General features: G+C 36.0%; 1 protein-coding gene and 1 long non-coding RNA gene across 13 annotated transcripts in view; one reads left to right on the top strand and one right to left on the bottom strand.

Annotated features, from left to right (window-relative positions):
* The window catches only part of SOX5 (SRY-box transcription factor 5), a 1,020,679-nt gene that overhangs the window by 495,628 nt on the left and 500,979 nt on the right, over nucleotides 1-24,072 (bottom strand). The window lies entirely within an intron of this gene.
* Nucleotides 5,877-24,072, top strand: part of LOC119541847 — a 108,943-nt gene continuing 90,747 nt past the window's right edge. For 2 of the 3 annotated variants that reach the window (XR_005218360.1, XR_005218359.1), the window contains exon 1: nucleotides 5,877-5,981. This is a non-coding gene — a long non-coding RNA (uncharacterized LOC119541847). Of the gene's footprint in view, nucleotides 5,982-6,180; nucleotides 6,331-24,072 lie in introns of all 3 variants that reach the window. The other variant, XR_005218361.1, reaches the window with a different exon arrangement.

The raw sequence follows: 24,072 nt of genomic DNA, 5'->3' as shown, positions 1-24,072 counted from the left end.
AATTAGAGAAACTGAAAGTGGGTATACGAGTGGACATTTGCACACTGGTGTTTGTGGCGGCAGTATTCACAATATGCAAGGGATAGAGGTGGTCTAAGGGTACATGAACTGATAAAAGGAATGGTGAACTGTGGTATACGCATACAATGGAATACTGAGCAGCGGCAAGAAGGAATGAAGTTGTGAAGTATGCAACTAGGTAAACGGACCTTGAGGGGGTTGAGTGAAATAAGCCAGAAATGAAAAGACAAACATTACAATGCCTCACTAATACAGATTAACAATAATGTGCAAATGCTGAGAATTGAATCTGGGAGCATGGGTTAGCAGAGGAAGGCTTATGTAAAGGTCCCTAGATTGTAAGCTCATACAGTAGTCACATGTATTCATGAGTTGTAATGGTTATTTCTAAATTCTGAGATGCTGAGCTCTTTGTGTATAACCTGGTCGGTCCCTGGAACTTTGGATATCTGTGTGACACCTAGACTCAGAGCCAGAGTTTGGGAGCTATGAATGTCAGCATTACCCTATACAGCAAATATTAAATAGGCTGAAAAAGAGAGCAGACTTCAATTGGAGATATGAACAATTGAGGATGATAGTAACTGTCTTTTAAAACTTCGGCTTCTGTGTGGGACCAAAGGAAGAGATGTTTGGTGCAAAATCTATATTTTCTGTAGCATATCATATAATTTAACTTGTATGGTCAGTTTACTTAAACACCATAATTACATGGAACCTTGAATACAGAATGAAATCTGGTTGGTTTGTACAGGTTACCACGAAGCCCTGATACATCCCAGAGTAATCTGAGCACAGAATAAAAGTATTTGCAAATCCCCCTTGAGGGACTGGGGGAAAATGTGGAAATATTAAACTTCCCCAACTGGGGAATTCCTGATATTTTCACAAACATTTGGGACTACCAGTTTAGTAAGCTGAGCCCTCAATCTTGGGGCTTGCCCTTATGAAGCTTGTTACTGCAAAGGAGAGGCTAAGCCTACTTAAAACTGTGCCTGAGAGTCACCCCCAGAGAACCTCCTTTGTTGCTCAGATGTGGCCTCTCTCTTAAAGTCTCTGCAGGTAAACTCACTGCCCTCCCCTCTACATAGGACATGACTCCTAGGGGTGTAAATCTCCCTGGCAATGTGGGACATTACTCTCGGGGATAAGCCTGAACCCGGTATCATAGGATTAAGAAAGCCTTCTGGACCAAAAGGGACAAGAGAAATGAAACAAAATAAAGTTTCAGTGGCTGAGAGATTTCAAATGGAATAAAGAGGCCATTCTAGAGGTTACTCTTATGCATTATAAAGATTTCCCTTTTTAGCTTTTAGTTTATTAGAACAGCCAGAAGGAATTATCTGAAACCATTGAACTGCAACCCAGAATCCTTGATTCTTGAAGACAATCACATAACTACATAGCTTATATAGTGTGATCATGTGATTGTTAAAGCCTTATGACTCACACTCACTTTACCCAGTGTATGGACAAATGAGTAGAAAAATGGGGACAGAAAGTAAATGAATAATAGGGGGAAGGAGGGGGAAGAGATATTTTGGGTGTTCATTTTTACTTTTATTTTTATTCTTATTTTTACTTTTATTTTTTGGAGTAATGAAAATGTTCAAAAAATTGTGGTGATGAATGCCAACTGTATGATGATACTATGAACAACTGCTGTACACTTGGATGACTGTAAAAAAAGATTCAAGGAATTAATATTTGAAATAACTTTAACAGTCACTGTAGACAGCAGACCCTCTAGTGGTGTTCGTTTAAAAAGTTGGCAGTCAATTAGAAGGAAACATTCTTAAAGATGGGGACAATGATAACAATTATGTACTCCTTTGAATTGAATATGGGTGTTCCTGCCCAGGAATATTTGTAAATGTCAATGTGTAGCCCATCAGATACTCAGGAATCAGTGTGTATGGTTTTCATTATAAAGCTGACTTGGTCAAACCCAGGTGTGTTTCAAATTTCATGAAATGCCCAGTCTGTACAGGGGAATCCCTCACACACTTCAGTCGTGTCCTCAGGATTCCCTCCTAAAGCAGCTCAAAATGCCTTTTCCATGACCAGGCAGCTGCACAGACCCCTTCTTAGTTATATGTTTTGGTTTATTCCATAGCTATTATGTGTCTCCTGCCACTCCGGCTGTCTTTGGTTTTGTTGTCTGTATTCAGGGAGGCTTGTGGTTGTGTCTATCCCCAGCGGCTGTGTTTCGAGCCACGCGGTTTACCCCCTCTGTCTCTCATCATTGCTTTTGGCTCAGTCCCTTGACAGGAAATGAGAGATTTATTTTATCTGGCTTGAACTACATTGTTCCTTCCTGACTACTGGTGTTACTTCACTCTAAGTAACATGACTTTGTGCTCACAGTCTGCCCAAGGTCAAAGCCTGAGGGTAATAGACACATTTAAGAGCAGGGGAAGAGAATATAACCAGAGGGGAGGAGGGGGTAAGTAGAGAATTAAAAAAAAAAAAAATGTAATGATTCAAAAGTTAAACGTGCAGCAGGTCTAAATTTTCTGGCAGGCTTGAAATGGAATCTGTTCGAAGAGCTAAAAGGAGACTTCTTTTTTTTCCTCTTCCAGATGTTATCGATTTAAAATGACACTGTGAAGTAATCTAGACTTAAAATTCAAATTTAGTTTTAAAAGAAAGCATGAGATGTCTGGGAGAAGGGTTTACAAAGTTCATCAATTTCTGTGATACCCTAATTGTAGTGTGTTTTTAATAACTTAAATTGGGATAATTACTGGAATTCCAACATTCCTCTTTGATATAAAAGAATTATTATAATACATACGATTAATAAAGTCTAATTGATTATCTAAACAAAATAAAACTTCCTAGTAAATGCTACCCAAACTTGGAAATTCAACCAATGACAAAGGTTTAAAAATTTGGCTGAATTTTAACTACATGTATGAATATATCTGAACCACGCCTCCTAACCAATGCATATTTTCCCCTTCCTTCGTATTTTCCCTTTGGAGGCGGTGCGTCTAAAACGCTTTTGGTTTCCCCAAATAACGTCTAGAGTTTCAAAGGGTCAGCACGATAACTATCCAAGGACTTAATAAAAGAAAACATCACAGGTATACTGGTCACGTTGTTGATGCTGGGCTGAACCTCTTTGGATGGTTTAAAAGACGGGGACAGGAAGGAGCCCAGCTAATCTAAATATATATTTTCCTGCTCTTTTTAACATATAGTCAATCTATTTAATAATGCTTCTGCCTAAGGAAAATGGATTTAATGGAAATGGACTCGAAATGAAGCAAAAAGGATTTAGGTTATACATGAGTCCAGATTTCTAACATAGAAAAATATTTTATATGGGTATTCTATTCTTGGGGAAGATTGGGAGATCCCCATTGCTAATGATTTTTCAACACTTGTATCTTTCTGTGTTTTAAACATGATTTATGTTGAATTCAAGAGAAGAGATGATTCTAAATGGCATGTTAGTCTTTAGAACTGTATGGCTTATAACACCTTTAGGAAGCCCAACTCATCTCTAAGGCACCAAGTGGACTGACTGCCCCATACTAGATCAGCCAGGGCCCAGTGTCCACAAATCATAATTTATTTGTTTCTTTATGCAATTACCTGAGCTTGAAACATTCTATAACTATAGAAATTATTCCTCAGAATCATATATCCTTTTCACGTCAATTTCTCATCAAGTGTTATGCATGTGCAATGAGTCCCCAAATATGAAAATGTGGTAGATTCAATGGCATAAGTATTGCATTAAAATCTCATTTTTAACATGATGTTATTAAAAGTTACAGCAAACATTTCTATACATTTCTTAATGCTTTCTGGTTATTAAATTACAAATATGGTACAGAAGAGTAAATATTGAAAATGTGTTTCCTTTCCCCAAATGCAGGAGCCTAGAAATAAGCCAGGAAGGCCCCCACCTAGATGCCTGAATCATCCCCCAAAAGTTTTCCCTTCAGTCCCTACACCTCAGGTAATCAGAAGCAAAAAGTGAAGAAACAAAGGAAAATAATATTTATTGGAAAGTCACTGTTTGATCAGGACAGCACAAGCTGCTTTCCCATGTTGTCACATCCCATGCACAGAAACTCCAGACAAGTCAATGTTCTTATCCTCATTTTACAGATGATGGAAAGAAATTTCAGAGATATTAAGTAATATGCCCAAAATAAGAGAGTTAATAAGTGGTGAAATTGGGATTCAAATTGAGGTATATCCAATTTCAACATCCATGACTATTCACCATCCCAGAAAAATAATTAAAATGTTGAACTGCAGAAATTTGGTGCATCTAGAGTCCAACTGTGTTCCTTACCTGTATAAATTGAGGAACATACAAAAACAGCAGTTGTATTCTTCAAAAGGTTAAACACAGCATTACCATATGACCCAGCAACTCCACTCCTAGGTTTCTACTCAAGAAAAATGGATGTATATGTTCATGCAAAAACTTGTACCCAAATCTTTACAGCCATATTATTCCTAATGGCCAAAAGGTGAAAACAACCAAGATGTCCATCAACAGATAAATGGATAAATAAAATGCAATATATCCATATAATAGAATATAATTCAGTGATAAAAATAAAGTAGTGCTACATGCTACAATATGGATGAACCTTGAAAAATTATGTGAAGTAAAAGAAGCCAGTTGCAAATACCACATATTATCTTATTCCATTTATTTTTAAACATCTAGAAGAGGCAAGTCTAGATAGACAGAGAATAGATTAGTGGTTGCTTACAACTGTGAGGCTTGCAAAGAAATGAGGAATGACTTAATGAGTATGGGGGTTTCTCTTTAGGGTAGTAAAAATTTTCTAAAATTGAGGTAATATTTGCACAACTCTGTGAATATACAAAAAAACCACTGAATTGTATACTTTAAGTGAGTGAATTTTATGATATGTAAATTAATACATCAATAATGTACACTTAAAATGGGTGAATTTTATTATATGTAAATTAATATATCAATAAAGATGTCAGGGGAAAAAAGTGGTTATGTAAAACTTTTGCATCCATCTCACCAGGAAAAGACAGCTCATTCCCTAGGGAGAGGAGAAACTTCTAAATCAATCTAGTTACCACAAGAGATAATTGGTTTTCTTCTATCATTTGTAGTCAATATCAGTGAAGATTTAAGTCTTCTAGGCCCAGGTGGACCTCTGAATCATTGAGAGGGTTGAAAAAGATATCCTGCCCAGGCAAGTATGTTTTGAGACCAAAGCTCACTGAAAAATTTAGAACCACAAACTGGTAGTTTATCTACCCAATGCTAAACAACTTGCTTGACATTTTCCATCTAAACTAACCAGTGATTTGGGTATTGTGTAGACAACCACAAAGAACAACTGTAGCATTGGGAAAATACTATTTTATAAGTACTTACTGTTTTATTAACACTTAAACAGTAGAATTCCCTGTTTCTGCCCAGATTAACTTTCCCATATTTTGATGTGAATTTGTACAACTGGTATATTTACCAACATAATTTTTAGTCCTGCACCCCGTCATTAAATGACAGTAAAGCATCGTGTTGTGGCAAAAAAAAAAATCAGTAGGTAGTAATCAAGTGTCCCATGATGTTGACATTCCCTAACCCTCCAAAGATTTTTTTAGGGAAAATCCTAGAAATATCAGTGCACAGAATAGCAGGTTTTTGAAGGACCAGCCCTCTAGAGATGATGACACATTTTATCCCAATAATATTCAGATGTTTATACCTTAAAAGTTACTCACTTGTAGTTGCTTTCAAATTAAACACCATTGCTACAGTGTTTCTGTTGTGATTGTCGGAGGGAAGTGGAGCCAGTGCAATTTGTCCATGTTTTACAAATCACCATCTGGCAGGGATATGGCAACATGTGAAATCTTCACAGGACTCTTGTTTTTCTACTATCTGCTGGATAACTAAGGAGATCACCAGACTGCTGGGATGACTGCCAGATGGTAAGCAGGTATGTTTATGAGTTTAAGATTCTTATTTTCTTTCAATGCTTTCACATGCTGTGGGCACAGAGGCAGAAAAGTGAAAGGGAAAAGAGAAAGAAAGTGAATAAGAAGTGACTGCATATGATCGGTATAAATGCCTTTGAACTTTCTTGAAATGTGAATTTTCCAAGGTCCACACTGATTTCTTTTTTTATTCCTACCAAGGTAGACAAATCATCAATCAGATGGTCACAAGATCGAAAATAATGCCACATTTTTCATTTTTGCAAAAATAAGCAGGTCTGTATTTTCTTCAATCCTATTGAGTAGGCAGGTGTTACTCAGAGGATCATGCTCATCATCAACAAGCATTTGGTGAGTGTAAACCCTGTCTATGGGACTGGGCTAGACATCTCAGTGAAATAAAAGTGAGGTTCTATTTACATTTTATTTTGATTATTCGAACAAACTATGGTCATGAGCCAAAGAATACCTATTAGTGTCATGACAAACAAAGCCTTCTAACAATCAAATTTTGAGGAACCGATTCTAGGAAATAAGTAAAAGGAAAAGTGCGTTCTAAACAGATTTTAATAGGTACAAAGCGTACACCACAAACAAGGTAATGTCTGGTGTACAGAGGTTGGATACGCAGCTACGGAAAATTAGGTTTGAATGCATGCTCAGCAATATACCAGCAATGTGATTCAAGGAAAGCTGTTGAAATTCTAAGAGCTTCAATAAACTCATCTATAAAGTGGTGATAACAGTTCTGCCTTTTATGATAGTTGTGAAATTAGAAATGTAATAAATGCAAATTGTCTAGTGAATATATAGTTGCTCAATAAATTAAGCTATTACCATTATTATTATTATTATTATTATTATTATTATTATTATTTGGAGAGTGTTGCTTCTAGATTAAATTCCTAAATGTAGAATTTGCTCACATGGATTTATATATCTGCATATTTAGATACATGAAGGCCTATATGTAGATTGCATTTATATGCAAATAATCAAGTACATAATTCATAGCAGCAGATATATTTTGCCCAGTCACAGGAAACAAATAAAAAATTGACTCAAAGTCTTATAATTAGAGTGACCTAAATACTGATAAAAGTTTCAATTTCCAGAAGTGATATTATGGGAAAATTACCTGACTAATCTGCATGCTTATCCATAGAAGGTTGAGAACAAAATCTGTTCCCTAGGGTTGTTATGAGGATTAAGTGTGATTACTTCTACATACCACACTGCACAATGCTTGGCACAGAATAAATGAATAAATGCTTGTTTCTTTCCCCTTCACCTTTAATTGCCAATTTCCCTACATCTCTAAATTTAGTTCTATTTTTGCCCGTCCTTACCTCCTTCCCACAAGTTTCACAGGGATAGCTGTCTCTACTTCTTTCTGACCCTTCCGAATATATTCTTAATTCGAACACTCCTTCCCCCAGAATAATTTTTCTCCCTAATTACAAGATTCTTCTCTATATTTGCATAATAAATTCCTTCTTATCCACTAGTTCCTTCTCCTCAGCCTAAAATAAACTCTCCGATTTTAACAAAAGCCAGAACCAGGGAGATGTATTTGACTAGTTAGTTTTATAGTAAAACTGACTGGAGAGGATTTTTTTTTTTCTTTTTTAAAAAGTCCCAAAACATTCCAATGATTAATAGAATCACAATTCTCTTAAAAGACGAGCACAATCCTGATACCAACTACTAAGTCCTGACCTATACATACACACATACACACATTTATAGATCAAACTCACCTAGAAATAAAGACGCAAAGCCCAGCAAGTAAAAATTAGCAAGTAGACCTCAAAAATGAATTAAAGAATAACATGCCATAACCATATGGTGTTCATTCTAAAATTAGAGGCTGGTTCAATACAAAGTTATCTACTCAAGTAATTTTTTTTACCCTTTAAGTAGTAAACTAAAAGAGAAAATCCACAAGAAAGTTGTTAAAAGTCGTTGATAAAATGTACCAACCACTACAGATTTTTTAATGTGGTAAGCTACAAAGAAAAGAAAACTGTCTTCTATGGGACACTATTTGTCGCAAACAGCAGTTAGTGGTAGAATAGTCAAATTACCTTTTGCTAGATTCAGCTTCTTTTATTTCTAGCACCATTTTCCTTCTCAGCAATGACCAAATTCCATGCAAACAAGGCCATGTTTACTGTCTCCTCTTACTCATATTCTGTACACTGTTCAACCCACTGCAAATTGCTTCTGATCCTACCATTCTACAGAAATTCTTCTCTCAAAGGTTACCAATATCCACTTAATTCTCAAATCCATTGACCTGCACTCTGGTTTCATCCTATTTAACTTCTCCAGCATTTTAATCTTTCATACACAAAACCCTCGGCGATCTCCTCCCTTGACTTTGGCTGTGCCTCTCAACTGACTTTCCTTCTGCCTCTTTGCTTAGTTTCTTTACCTTTTTACTGATCCACCTTCTTTACCAGCACCTTAAACATGAGGGAACCCCAGGATCTCCCCCCTTTTTTTCATTCCCAATATAGAGACTATAGATCAAAGTTAAATAAGAATGGGAGAACCAGGAAACTACTAATACAACGAAGCAAATAAAAATACTGAATTAAACAGAAAATTTAATATGACTTCCAAATCCTCATGTTATACTGCAAGCAAACTAGATTCTTAAAAAAATACAGTGTAGATGATAGCTGATCTTATTTCCAATATATTTAATAGCATCTTGCAAATTTTAAGAAATGATCTTTAATATTTAACTTAACACATGTCTTTTATGCAATGGTTCAGTTACTCAGTTGTGTCAAATATACTACTGATATCTATAACTAACTCACTAAGGTAAACTCAAAATATGAGTTTCTAACTTTGTATTACTTTGATTTTTAACACTTTCAAAGCATAATTAATTTGAAGGCAGCTAGTCTGCTAGAATTATTAGAGTATACCTGAAGGTAATTCACTAGAATTTAGCAATCATTTACTGAATGCTAGTGGCATGTGAAATATTGTTTTCATGGTCACACTTTAATACATAAACTTTAACCAGATGCAGCATAAATGAAATTGACCGACTTCCCAGTTTAAAGTAACAACATTAAGAAAGTGCTGATGCTTTTAATCATGTTAACTCTGAAATATCTTTCTTTCCCTAATTTGTAACCAATAGTAAAGACAAATGAAAACATCAGAGAGAGAATAATATATTTGTTTTCGAATTCCTCATTCCTATTTCAGTGATCATTGTCTCAATAAAAACTCTTCAGTAAGTTTGGGTCATCTTTCTCCATTCTCCCACCATCAAATTATTGCTAGATCACTTTCTGCTGCTATGTTCTCCTCCCTTGCCTCTGAAAACTTGGAAAACATGTTTCCATGTTATTTGAAAATAAAACCTCTTCCCATTCTTTGCTGCTTCTTTTAGTTATTCTGATTATTGTATCCATTACTGTTATAACTTTCAGGTAATTTATAAAGCTAGTGCTACTGAACTCTCTCTTATCTGATGCATGCACCTCCCTCAAAGAACATGTAAAACTAAAAAGTTTGAATCTAAACAGTATAAAAACAAGACGGTATTTATTTTACAAAAAGGTCCTTGGCGTCTCAAAACTTGACCTACAAAATCTCTTTTAAAAGTGATTTTTCTGTATTGCAACAAAAGTGAAACTCAATTCAATAGCACATATTTATATTCAACGTTTCCAAAATCATTTCAGTTTTGCAAAATAGGCTGCAACTTGTTCTAATTAAATTGCTGTTTCCCTTGCCTTTCCTCTTTAGGAATTTAGCTTTGAGTTGCTTTCATTAGACCACAAATTCTAAGTTTCATGTTTAACAGCTTTCATTAATTGAGTGCTTACTATGTGGCAAGCTTTGTGCTTGGCACTTTGCATATCTTTATCTAATTTCACAGCAAACTAACAATGCCAGTATTATAACTGCTTCTCTAAAAATGAGGAAACTGATGTTCAAGGTGGCTATGAGACTTGCCCATGTCATATAGCAAAAAAGGTGAAAAAGGAATTCTAACCAAGGTTTCAGGCTTAGAAGCCTGTGCTCTTTCCTCTGCCCCACAAAATCACTGTCACTGAACATCAAGAAAAAATGGGAAGATTCAACTGTTTATTATATTTGAAAATGTGGGATGCCACACTAGAGAACATGGATTTCTTGACTCCAGCTAAGGCATTTATTCTTCTACAGCAGTGGATTTCAAACATTTTAAGCTGTAGAAACGTTTCTTCAATCAAAATATTACAGAGACACACAATATATAAGAGATAAAAGAAGCATGGTTATGTCCCTTCCATTTCCTTCACTAGCTGGCCCCAGGCTCATTGCCAAAGAACCTACAGACTTCCCCAAAAGAGAGTCTGAAAACAATTTGTACTAGACTATGTTTTCATTATCACTAAAGATCTGGCTACCAAAATCATGATTTTATCATACATATAGTCCCACCATGCCCAGCTGGGCGTTCCTTAAGCACTACGCAAGAACATGGTTTGTTCTTTGTTTAGAATGGTACCCAGGACATGGGTCATACACAACAAATGGCCAATAATGGTAACAATAATAATTTTTTAAAATAATGAATAGATAAGTCTCCTTGACACAGGAATGGTTTTCCTTTTCCTGTGCCAGTTGTTCCATCTGTGCCAACTCTAACACACACCCCTTCCAGGAATGGCACTCGGCCATCCTGGCAACCAGAATTAGAGCAAAGAAAATATGAAATTTCTCTTCAAAACATAAGTGGAGAGATGAATGCAAAGCCAAGCAAAAAGCACCCAGATTCAACATGAACATTGTTAAATGTCACTTCATATTAAGAGACTCTATGAAAGTCAAGTGAATATGGTCATGTATAAATTGGGAAAATGAGAACAGGTATGACCCGCAAAAAAGGTTCAGCAAATGAAGAACCTCTAGAAGAACAAGTTACCAGTCAGAACTGTTACCTGCAAGGAATGAGGGGAGTGGGAACTGAGTAAATGGAGGACAACAATGGAAGAGGTATTTTTCACTTTACACTTTTTAAACTTTTTGAAATTTTGAAACATGTGACTATGTTCAAGAAAGCAATTACATAAACTGAAAGTTCCAAAAAAAGTGGATGGAAATGATAGATCCAAAAGTCTATTCTGAGTATCTTATTAACATAACATTGACCTGTTTTGGTTTGGGAGGGAAAAAAAAATCAGCAAGAGAGGATTTCACTCCAAGAATCTAGATTTAGGACAAGCAGGCCCATCAGACAGGAATGCTACTGCTTCTAAGTCAGATCAAGTCTTCAGGAGAGAGACACCTGTTGACTGAAACCACTGACACATGTCCTGATGATCAAAGACAGACACGAGGCAGCAAGAGTGACCCACAGTCCAGCTCACCGATGAGGTATTTAAGTTGCAGCAACAATATCAAGGATACGGACAAAAGAAGTCAGTGTCTTGCCTCGAGTTAAAAATTATAGAGGGAATTTCACAGTCCTTTCTTCGTAACAAAAGTGTTGCAAAGATGCAAGATAAATCTCTACCACCTTGAATGGATGGTGTTTTCCCCCTATGAACCAGGAGTGAAATATTTGTTGATTTACAGAGGGTCTTGTTCTGAGCACTTAATGACTATCATTAAAACCTGATACAAAATGATTTATTTTAAAATTGACATTTCAGCCAAATTTCAATATTCCCCAAAGCATCTTTTCCAAAAAGTAGATGCCAAGAATATTATAAAATGGGGAAAAGAGAACTAAGAAATATATCAACACCTACAAGATACAGTGTGTAGCTTATTTAACTGGGGTAAAAAGATACAACCTTATTGGTAAATACCATGTTGCCCTGAGCTGTTTGCAAGAGGCTGGCATTCAAGAAACTCTGCATTACTTACCAATTAACTAAGCAGGTCAGACAAGCCTCTGGGACCTAGAGCTCAGAGCATTATGATTTGGAAGGATGGGATGGTACTGAATACTCAAAAATCTTTAATCAGGTCTAGGGTCATATGTGCTGCATCTTTTTTGAACATTCTTAGGCTATGTCCTTCTTTACAGTGCAGATTTTATACAATGAATTTGACTATGCATGTATTAGCCATTGTTAAAACCATTTGTCATTTAAAAAAAACACTAATTAGGCTCCTAATTGTGCATATTGTTGAAATCAGTGCTTTAAAATAATCAGTGGAAGAGGCTTGTCTTCCCAGCTTTGAAGAGTTCACAGTCCAAGACTGATGAAACCACTGACATGGTTCTACACTTTAAAAATGCACAGAAAGTAACCACAATGCATACTCTACTATTAAATAAAAAGTTAATGCCTGATCAATATAAAAATAATATAGGTGAATCTTGAAACACAGCATAAAATAATTTTAAGATCCTTCAGCTCTGTAGTTAAGCTTAAGGTTACTTGGCTTTTTAAGAAGTCAAACAATAGATTTCAAATATATTAATGTTTAAAATAACAAAACAAATGTTGTCTTTTTAAAGCACAGATAAATATGTTTGGTTGCTCTAATTCTCCATGCCACACTCCTTAATCTTTCCACAGTAATTTTCAGCATAATTCAAGTAACTGCATTCTCAAGGCTTTGGAGAGATGAGGAGAGTATTAAAATGACCCATCAATCTGCTGCTCACCAAACTTTTGTGGGCCTCTCTACTCAAAGGAAGGATGTCAGGCACTGTATCAAAAGTCCATAAAAAGAGAAAGCAAATGGCCAGTCTGTTCATTTCACAATACTTCTTTAGCTAGTTAAGTGTAAAGTCTCATTTAGGAGGAGGAGCTGTCAAAAGAGAGGTGCATTTTAATCTCTGCCTCCTACTTCCAAAAAGATAAAATAAAAGGAAAAGTTCAGCCATTTGACATCAGGGTGGTATGAAGACAATAAAAGTTTGGAGAGAAAGATGCAAAGGATCATATAAAGAAGGAATTAAGAAGGTATTATAATCAAGATAGATATAAGAATAAAAAGATTAAAAGTAAGGAAGGGCAAAATAATTTCAAGGGTGATTATATAGTGAATAAACAGAACTAAGACACCAGGAGTATTGTTTTTTTTTTCCTTTTTTCCTATGGAGATAACCAGGGGTTATTTTTCCCACTTGACCCACTAGAAAGCTAATATTATTAAAAGTTTGTGTTAAACTTACAAAAATTTTAAAAAGTTTTTTTTCAAACGAATTTTATTGCATCACTTGTACCCTTTTCAAGCTGGGTTTTAAAATGTGTTTCAAAGGCAAACTCATATATAGTTTTGTTATTAGTAAATAATAATTTAAAGCGACAAAAAATACACAGTATCCAAATGACTGTCAAACTTTCAAAACTTATATTCTCTTCCAAAAGCACTCTGTTAACAAAAAATAACTTATTTTACCACTCCAAAACACAAGCAAAAATATATTACCAGGTGCAGCTATGAATAAAATACAACACTTTCTTTTTCTAATATTGTGTTTTCCACCTTTTCAGAAACAGCATGTCAATATTTCATTTGTAAGGAATTAATGAGACAATGACACTCATCTGGATGACAATGTAGACAACAGCAGAGACGAATCTGCTGGTATAAAATCTAGAAATTAACAGCCACTTTGTTCTGCAGTTTCAATTTTTTTTTATTTTGCAAAGAGAAAAAAACATGCAAAATAACCCTGTGTTGTTTTTTTCCATATTCCAAAATTTGCTGAGCAGAACTTGTACATTAGGATTGCTATCCTTTGCACTCTGCAAAGCAAGGTAAGGTAGCTCAGCATAGCTTTTATCTGCAAGGATTCCCTGAGGCAGTTTCTGTAAAAGGGTTAATGACGGATGTTTCCATTAAATCTGACCTACCTCTTAATTTTGCCATTGCCTGATAATATCCTGGCTTTGTGCTTATTTGCATGGGCAAATGGAGTCACTACATAACAAGTAACACACCGCCCTCACTGAAACAAAAGGTCAATTCATTTTAAACTGATGTGCACAGTATTTTTTGTGTTGTAGTTAAAAAAAAAAAAAAAAAAAAAAAAAACCAAACAAAAAAACTCCTTTCATACAATGCTTCAATTTACAAAGAATTAAAAGCTCTGTTTTCTGAACCCCTGGACACAAAGTACATCTGTAGGCATAGAAGACTACTACCAATAGAAATCAATACATCTCCTTGTAGGTAACCAACTAGAAAAATTACTTCTGTCTCTAGGATGCTCTTCTTATTTTTTAAAGTAAATACAGCCAGGGCACAGTGAATTTTCTTCACTGAGAAATTAGTTGAGAACTCCAAAATGCTAGCAGCACTTTCTTGTTTACTGAGTGTTATTACTTTTGCAAAGGAAAAAAGAACCTGTAAATATAGAGGGAATGGTTATTGTTTTGGGTTGGTGAAAAAATGTATAAGCCTTTAAGCCTTTAGGCTGCCAGTCCAAATGCTACAGTTTAGAAGAGGCCAAACTATGTCTAACTACATGAAAACAGTAAGTGATCTTGAACTTTGACCAGGTTGCAGAAATAAGACCACCCACATCAAAAAATAAATAAATAAAGGCAGTTTAAATAGTCATGGACAAGGCTTTGTTCAAGTTATGTCCCCTGATGGGAGGATCCAATAAAGTAAAGACAAATGTCATAGGGGCCTTCCCTGATTCATGTGAGCAGACACCTCAAATATGTGCTTCCTTTTTGAAGAGTCTATAGCCAAGACTCAAAAAACATCCCATTAATTTAAATATGCTGTTTCACTTTAAGGAGTTTAAAATTTTCACTTGCTAGAGTAGACTCTCTACTGTAAAACACATAAATATACATACTATATGCAAACCATATTTCATGTTTATCATTATTATAATCTAAACTCTACGACATTTAAATATTGAAATGCTGGCATTAAATTTCACTTACTTTGCAAATGGCTCTTCTGTGCCTCCCCTTTAAAATTTTTTTATTGTATTAACATATACATAACATAAAATTTGCCATTTTAATCATTTTTAAGTGTAAAATATAAAGGCATTAATTACATTCACAATATTATACAACCATAACCACCATCCATTACAAAACCTTTTTCATCACCCCAAACAGAAAACTAGTACCCATTAAGAAATACACCCCACCCCCACTCCTAGGCCCTGGTAGCTTTTCATTTACTTTCTGTCTCTATAAATTTGCCTATTCTAGATATTTAATATAAGAGGAATCATACAGTATTTGCCCTTTTGTGCCTGTCTTATTTTATTCAACATGTTGTCTTCAAGGCTGATCCATGTTGTTGCATGTATCAGAACATCATTTCTTGTTTATGGCTGAATAATATTCCATGATATGGCTGTATAACATTGTGTTTATCCATTCATCTGTTGATGGATATATACTGTGTTTCTGATGGTAAATCCATATCTAAAACAATTCCATTATGCCAAAACCCTTGTCTTAAAAGGAAATAGACTAGATTGGTGGGTAAAAGAGTCACACTTTCTTAATAGCTAATTTTCTTCACATCAAATAAATAAAATTCATACTTGGCATTGGTGCATTTCAAATCACTGAAACTTTAGAAAACTCTGCTTGCCTAGTCTAAAGTTTATTTTTGTTTTTATGGATTCACTAAAGAAAACTCTATTCTCACCATGCTGGCTCAACTTTATCTGAAAATGAGGTAGACAAGGAAGAAAAATGAATGAATCTCTACAACAAGCCCCAGGAAGGAGCCTTCTCTTCTGATGCATGTATATGTGAGGGAGGTTCATATTTTCCGGCACAGATTGCCCATATAACATCCCCACACCCATTCCAGGTTTGAGATGGTCTAAGCTCAGGAGAAGGGGCTCCCATCTCACCTGCTAATTCCATCTGGCTGGTCTTTCAAAACACAGTCCACAAACAAGAATATAAAGAGAAAAAACAAAACAAAACAAAACAAGAAATCAAAAAAAATAAACCAAGTAGAGTTAGAACCCCAAGGTTCTAATCACTGTGAATGGTAGTGGGAAAAAATGTGATTCCCCTCCTACATATCCTTGCAGCTTATTAAGTTAAATGAGAATAATAATAAAGAGCAAAACAATATCAGAGGCAGTTCTGAGCAATCAAAGAAATTAGGAATTGGAATCAGGTGATGCTTTGGGTCTATACATTCAATTTTGTTCCTGGGGTAAGTCAGTAAATAAAAGTGAAGTACAATGATTGGTGATTTGAGCCATAGTTTTGTAGTGAAACAAACACACAAAACTATAATAACAGTCAGAATTTACTGAGCATTTATGTGCCAGAAAGTGCATGAAAAAACTTATAGATTTATGCCATTTATTTCTCACGATAACTTGAAAGCAGATAGAATTATCCCTTTTATCCCACTTTTATGGGAGAAGAAACTGAGGCTTAGAAAGATATGTGCCTACCCAAGGCCACACCAGCTAGTAAGCAGTGGAGCCAGGAATTGCACCTGGACACCTTGTCTCCAGTCTCATCCTCCCCTCACGACACCCCACTTGTGGGAGCACGGACTTTGGAATCAGACAAAAGGGGTTGGAGTCCACATTCTCCCACATATTTGCTAAGTGAGCTTAGATAAACGCCTTCCATTTGTGGAATAGGAAAAACACTATTACTCTGTTGTCATGATCAGTTGTTTTGGCCTGCTCATCATCCCTTCTTCTAATAAAAAAAAAAAATCTCTTTCTGTGGGAAACAGAGATTCCCCATTCTCAAACAAGAGTCAGGTCATGCCATGACCAAAACACATTTTGTCTTCTCAGCCACACAGATGGGAGCAGGTATGGGCTCAATGCACAAGCCAAACCAACAGAAGACCTATTGGGGATTTGTGAGAGAACTATGGAGAAAGAATCCTAATATTTAATTTTAGGGTGAAAGATAAGGATTGGTGCTGCCAGGGGAAGGTACCACATGGAGAGAGCCCGCCTAAAAAGGAAGCCAACACAGGGAAAGGCAAAAAAAAAAAGATGAGAGAAGGAGAAAGCAACTGAGCCCTGGGATATGCCTGTGCCTGAAGCTAGACAACTGAAATTTTCATTTATTTGGACCAGCAATCCCTCCAACCCAGTTTTACATTCAAGCGTATTTGTATTGGTTTTCTGTCATTTCTGACCAAATGAGCCCTAGTTAAGAAAGCACCTCATAAAGATAAGATAATGCATATAAGGAACTCAGCATCATACCTGAAATTAGTATATAATCAATGAATGTTGATTGTTTTCCACGTTGTTTTGTTTATTATTATTGTCAGGTTTCCACAACAAAATCGGGGATTTGGGTTGAAAATCAGGGGTGGGAGAAAGAAGAAATTACCACAGTTCACTTTCCCTATACCAGGGCAAGAAAACAGATAAGTTTTAAGGAGCCGTTAAGTATCAAGTATTAAGAGACGCCAATCATCACCTTCCCTTGCTTTTCAGTCAATGTTAGCATTCCCAACTGGCCTCAATGTGTCTCCAGAAAAGCGAGAACATCAAACCACCAATCATTAGCATGCGTCCATTCTGTAGTCATAATGTTCAGTCATATATCCAAATTATTTTCTAGATAGGAGTAACATTTTATTAAAAAACCAAAAAAACAAAAACAAAAACAAAAGGCCCAGCTTTATTTTTCTACTGCTACAGCGTTAATCATAATTTTGTATAAAGTTCTAAACATAGGGCATTGCAAAAAGCTAAGCAATCTTGTTCCGGGAACTTTCTTCCATGTCACCTAAAAGTCTAAGGTCAGTAATTAGGTGCCTCATAACTGAGCTAGGGTTTAGCGTAATAACTCACAGGGCTCACATGGTTGCCGCATAACCATTGCATCAATTTGACAGAAAAGAAACTTTCTCTCTTCTGCTCCCCTCTTTGAATAAGCCTTATGATGTGAGAAGCAAGAATGGTTCCAGAAGGGCCATTCCTATGTCAATCAAATGAACATTAAAACACGGCTTGCTAGTCATTACTATATAAAGTATTCTCTTGCTCTGTAGAAAATGGTTTCAAATAATTGTTGTGTTTGAACGGGAGTTTTGTTCTTTTTTAATAGGGCCGTTTGAGAAAAAGAAAAAATAGAAAATTAGATGTGTCCAAAAAACAGACTGTTATTAAAATAGTTGAATCAACTAATTGTCACCAAATGGTATCATTTTATACACAGAGGAGTCATATATTGCTGGCTCTCGGACCGAAGAGGCAGATTACATCCTAACAGTATGGTTGGCAAGTTGACGTATAACAACAGCAAGAAAGGGACAGGCATCTGACCTGACCCAACTAAGCAAAGAAACTCTCCTCTGACTTCAAAAACCCATTCTTTTCGGCCAGGCCTCTCTGTTGCAGAGCTAATAAACATTGACTGGCATCAAGTCTGACATGGCTTCCACCTTAGTTCTGACTTCTCTTTCTGGTTTCAGCAAAATTGATCTTAAACACTGTTAGTTTGTGGTTTGTGTTAGAGAATGCTATGTGATGCAAGGATAATTTTGATACTTGCCAAAAAAGAAATTAACTGGACTACTGGTCAAAGATCAGTAGCTCTAAATGTTCTTGCGTGACAGAGACTGATGAAGGAACATATTATGGTGTCTTGATTTCAAGCCAGCCAAGACTCATAGCATTATTATAGACCAGGATTCTTCAACGATGGTTTCTCTGTAGGAAAAAGTGGTAGGCCGTAGAAGGGTGAGGCTTTCCAAACAGCTTTTTAAAGGCATGGCCCTGAAGAGTTAGAGCTTGCCAGTGACCACCCATGGAAAATTCTACTGCTTATAAGAAGTATCACACTGCTATAAGAAAATAAATGAACAAAATATCCAGGCTAGCAATTCCTTCAAAGAAGTTCTAAGACTTAGAAACTGAACAGACAATTATGAGGCAGGATGATGCCAATCTTTAGTGGAGTGGCCCTGGGCAAGATATTTTGTGTCTCATTTTCTTTAGTTATAGACTGTGATTACCACTGCTATTATTGATCATAAAAATATCCTAACAACTCATAGGAACAATATTGTGAGAATTTATGTGCGTACAGTGATTTGAGAACGAGGGAAGAAAGGCACGATGTTATACTGTTACAAAGTGCTTTATCAACCAGCATATTACATAATGTGTTATAATGTACCATGTGCCCATGGAAACATGAAATCATTCATAATTCTTAAGTACTGCCAGATGTGTAGCTATAACAAATTTCAACCCTTTCTGAAGAATTCACCCACACACTCACTGCTCCAACCAATATTTCCACTGGTAACTGTCAGAATTGAGAAATCGTAGAATAGACCCTTATTCATGTCTCTGAAGTAATTGCATATAGTTTGCTTCATATTTGGGCAGGGAACATGTCTTATTCATAATTTTATAACTAGTGCCTTGCCCTGTTCTGGTACATAATGAGTGCTCAATGTTTATTGAATGAATGAATGAATGAATGAATGACAGATGACAGTCAGATATAGTAATCAAAGAATAAACATTACTAACGGTACTACCTAGACTAAGAAGAGTCTTCAATGTCAGAAACATTTAGAAATGGTGGTGGTCAAAATGTGGCTCCTTCCCAGCAACTCTACATGTTATTTCCTAGTATTCATTCATTTTTCACTTGTCATACCTTTCTAGAAGGTACAAGTGATCCTATTACAAGAGAACCTTGCCATTGTCAACAGCTAGGCATCTGGCTTTACTTAAGGATGCTGAATGATCTCATTTTTCAATATTTGGGAACTTGGTAACCTATAATCTTTATGCAGTATTCTCTGAATACTATCATATACCTGACGTAGGTGAAGAAATACTCTAAATTTTTAATGATTATACATAAGGCATGTAAATGCAATGGAATGGGGAAAACCCTGGACTTGGAATCAGAAGATCTGGCTCTGTCACCCTCTTGCTGGTGAAACTGCCCTACATCTCAGTTGCCATCTCTGAGCCTATGTTTTCATCTGTTATGACAACTATCTGTGATAAAAATTCATATTCCCAATAAATTCATTTAATAAGTAAGAAATGTATCCAGAATTGGCATATAAACTGAAAATGCCACACAATAGCATGGCAACCGAACTACAAAATGACAGAGAGATCTACTGGTGTAAGAAAACCATGAGATCCTTGTGCTCAGGGTCCATGGTTTATTTTTCTCTGTAGTTCTTGTACTTAACATAGGGCCTAAAAATTTCCAAGTGCATTTCCAATGTTAGCTGTTGAATTAGATCAACACAGTATGTGCATTCAGTTCTCAGAGTGACCGCCCCAGAATGTTCTAACAGTATTCCTCAAGATATGGTCCTCCCAAAGCCAGCTAGGGTAGGTGTTAGAAAGGCAGACTCTGAAAATTCACCACAGGAGACCATAATATAGTATATCAAGCACTCAAGATGACTCTTATGTACACTGGTATAGTAGGTTCTAAAATCACTTTTGAGCATCCCACAAGGATGGCACAAGATCAGTTCTGACTGATATTTTATAAATCCAATTTTTTACAGTTCTCTAACTTCTTTCAAATACATGAAATAGACCATTAAAAACAATGATAAATGTGCTTAAAACATTAATGTACCACAGCAAGGTAAGAAAATATAATTAAAACATAAAGTTGCATCCATAATAAATTTAAATAGGTTTAATTCCTTATGTTTAACATTTATTTGGTTATTATCTGTCCCTCCAACGACACTGTGCTCCACATGGGACTGGAACTTTGCTTTGTTCCAGGCTGTATTCTGGCCCTAAGGCTCAATAAATATTTTTTAAACAAAACAATGACTATATACAAGTGAACATGTAGGTCTTAGAAGAGCTGTTGGCTTAAAATATGCCTATTAATGCATAGGGCAGTTTCTCATGACAGAGTTTATAACCCAGGTTATCTTTATCAGAAGAAAGCAGGAACACAGGGTATAAACATGGGCTATCAGCCAAAGAAGGCTTAAGTATATGCCACAGAATTACTAATTGTTAATTTAAACAGAGGTTGAAAATGCAAACTGAACAGTAATTATCCCCAATTTCCAGATGCTTTTATTTCAAAATTAAGCGGAGAAAAGCCCTCCTCATGAAGGACGATACTTTGCACTGAGGGCTAAAAGGGCATAGCTTTTAGGATTTCAGGGCAAAGTAAGGGTCAGATCCCCTTGCAGTCATCAGAATGACCAAGGGCTAGCAGAAAAATAAAGCTCAAGGCCCCGAGTTTGGACAGCTGCCTGCCATTCACTGGCCTTCAGGTCTAGTCTGATCTCTCTGTGCCGTCCAACTCCTCAAAGATGAGGGAAGGGTAAGCGGCTAGGAGTACAGGGAGATGAATTCAAGAATATGTAAGATAAAGAGGTAAAGGTTGGGGTACAGATACCTCCAAATTGAATAATCAGTAAATAGTTTCAATGAAAAGTACATGAATTTTAGTGGCCAAGTCCCCAAAATGACCATTGATAATGAGGAGACTTCCCCCTTCCTCACGTCATGCTGAGTCCCTGCCTTTTCTGGCTCTGCTTTACAAACAACACAGAGACTCAGGACCCCATAATTACAGAACCTACATAAATCCTCAATTATTTCTGAGTAGGTTGTGGACATAGTTAACTTCACTTAAAGCAACTTTGTTCTTGAGCAGAGTCCAAATTTATTGATCCATTTATTCTTTCATTCAACAAATATTTTAGTGCCACAAGGAACTTACAGTCTAATGACATACAGCAGTAGCTCAATAAATATTCATGAGATGACTAATGCCAAAAGGACAAGTAAATTAATGCACTTGACATTAAAATGGTTATAATTCTGCAATGACACAACCTATATGAATTTTTGAAAATATACCACATTCTCCTGATTATCAATTGATGTATAAGACTGACAAATGAACAAAGGTCTTAAAATTTGCTCTGGATGCTGAACTAACAGTTGACAACCGAAGAAGACAATCTAACCGATTTAGAAATTTTTAAGATTTAATAAAATCCTGGAACCTCAGAAAAAATCAAGTAGATTCCATATCTTGAGGAATACTGTTATTAGAACATTCTGGGACGGTCACTCTGAGAACTGAACGAACATACTGTGTTGATCTAATTCAACAGCTAACATTGGAAATGCACTTGGTAATTTTTAGGCCCTGTGTTAAGTACAAACAGAAATGGCCATGTTTTCATATAGCTTCCTAAGAAGACTTGGTGGAAAGGAGGAAGAGATGGCTGACACATAGTAGGCGCTCAATGAGTGTTTATTAAGTGAATGAATCCTCGGAGAAATCCTTTTTTGGAACTATATAGATAGAAATTACCAACAAAAAGAATAAACAAAAATGTGTTAAAACTGGAATTTCTATTGTTTATATATATGCAGAATAAGCACCAAATTCCAAAAAGTACATACCTAGAGAGACATCTTCCAAAGGTTATCAGAAGAATGGAAAGAATGTGCTATCAAATTTCTGCAGGAATTAGTTAACATGTTACTGAAACAAAGCCAATGCGGGTATAAAAAGTACCAGTGGTTAAAAGTTCACAGTAACCCTTAAAAATGTTTTAAGAGACACGAAAGGGAAAATATTAGACCTATTTGCAACTAAGCAGTGGGGGGAAAGGTGAAGAGTAATTATCCAAACTGGCACAGAGTTGAGCCAGCAACAAAATGAACATAGGTGGTCAAAGATTCCATTTAACCTTTCACTAAAGTTGCCATCTTTTTGTGGAAACTAATTCTATCAGTGGCTCAATTCTGATTCAGAAGGAAGAGAGTCACTTTCTGAGTCATAACATCACCATGGTTTTCCTTTCATTCCTCCTTTCCAAGCCCTACCAAATCCCAACCCGTTTTAATTTGTCTGAAGGTGGCCTGGCAGGCAGCAGAATTTAATGCTTCCATAAATGAACTCTGATTGACATGAAGGATGACTCACTCACAGAAAAACTTGTATTGCTGCCATTTGGTCAGTTTGGGGTTTGTTTTTAAAATGAATGCCAGTTGAGGCTGAGCAGAAGCCAGGGTGTGTTTTTATTTTATGTCTCAAATAAAAATAAAGAGCTGGGTATGAATAATCAAAGTGGCAGGCGCCTCCCTGGATACTTCTAAACCTTCCAAAAGCAGTCCCGAGATTCAGCAAAATGTAACAGTCAAAACAACCATGAAAAACATTAGCACCAAGGGTTTGCCCCGGAAAAATAAAATAATTGCCATACAAATTTCCTTGCAGTTGCAAACTCCAGTGCCTTTCAACATTATCTTAAGGTAAAATATCATTTTTGTAGGTTGGTAGTCCTAGAAAGAGTATTCCTAGAAGTTAGACGGATATCAGGTAAAAGAAAGATAGACATTATTACTCAATACAACTCTTAAAATAAGCAGCATTTCTACTAGCCAACCAAATCACTTTACCACTTTCTGTTCAAATAATAAGAGGTAAATGAACAACTCATTATTCTGAGATAGATCATCAGTTTAATGGATCATGCAAGAACTTCAACATTATTCACTTCCCCGTTTACAGCTTGCTGTTTCTTTTGATAGTTCACAATAGTTCAGCAATCATAAGAGGGGGTGGGAGAGAGAAAGAGAGAGGGAGGAATCTGTGGGGAGAGGAAGGGAGCAGGAGAGCAGGAAGGAGGAGGAAAAAAGGGAGGGACTGACAGGGAGGGAAGGAGGGAGAAAAAATGAAGGAAGGAAAGGAGAGAGGGAGGAAGGAGGAGGAGGAGAGGGGGAAAAAGGAGGAGAGGGAGATATAATGGAGGAGGGAGAGAGAGCAGGCAGATGATGAAAAGCAAGAAGTTGAAACTGAATGAAAATAAATAAGCAACATGGATCATTTAAAAAAAAAAACTTTAGTGGTGATAAAGAAAAGGAAATTAACAGATTAAATGAAACTTCTGTAAAATTGATAGAATTGATTAATTTACATGTCCAGAAAAAGAATTAGAGATGAGCAGTGGTTATAAAACAGGATAGTGGGAAATGCTTATGATTATTGCTCCAAAAAATTTAGAATGTTAGGTCAAAAGAAATCTGAAACTTTTAGTTCTAATACTGAATAAAGAAGAGAAATGTAAAGAATCTTAGGACAAATCTACTCCTAAATCATAATATGTTTGGAAGTAAATAGTCCTATAGTATGCACTGAGATT

The sequence above is a fragment of the Choloepus didactylus genome, chromosome 8 (assembly GCF_015220235.1).
Source record: "Choloepus didactylus isolate mChoDid1 chromosome 8, mChoDid1.pri, whole genome shotgun sequence".
Classification (NCBI taxonomy): domain Eukaryota; kingdom Metazoa; phylum Chordata; class Mammalia; order Pilosa; family Megalonychidae; genus Choloepus; species Choloepus didactylus.
The sequence above is the reverse complement of the archived record's forward strand: the minus strand, read 5'-3'. Positions and strand labels throughout refer to the sequence as shown.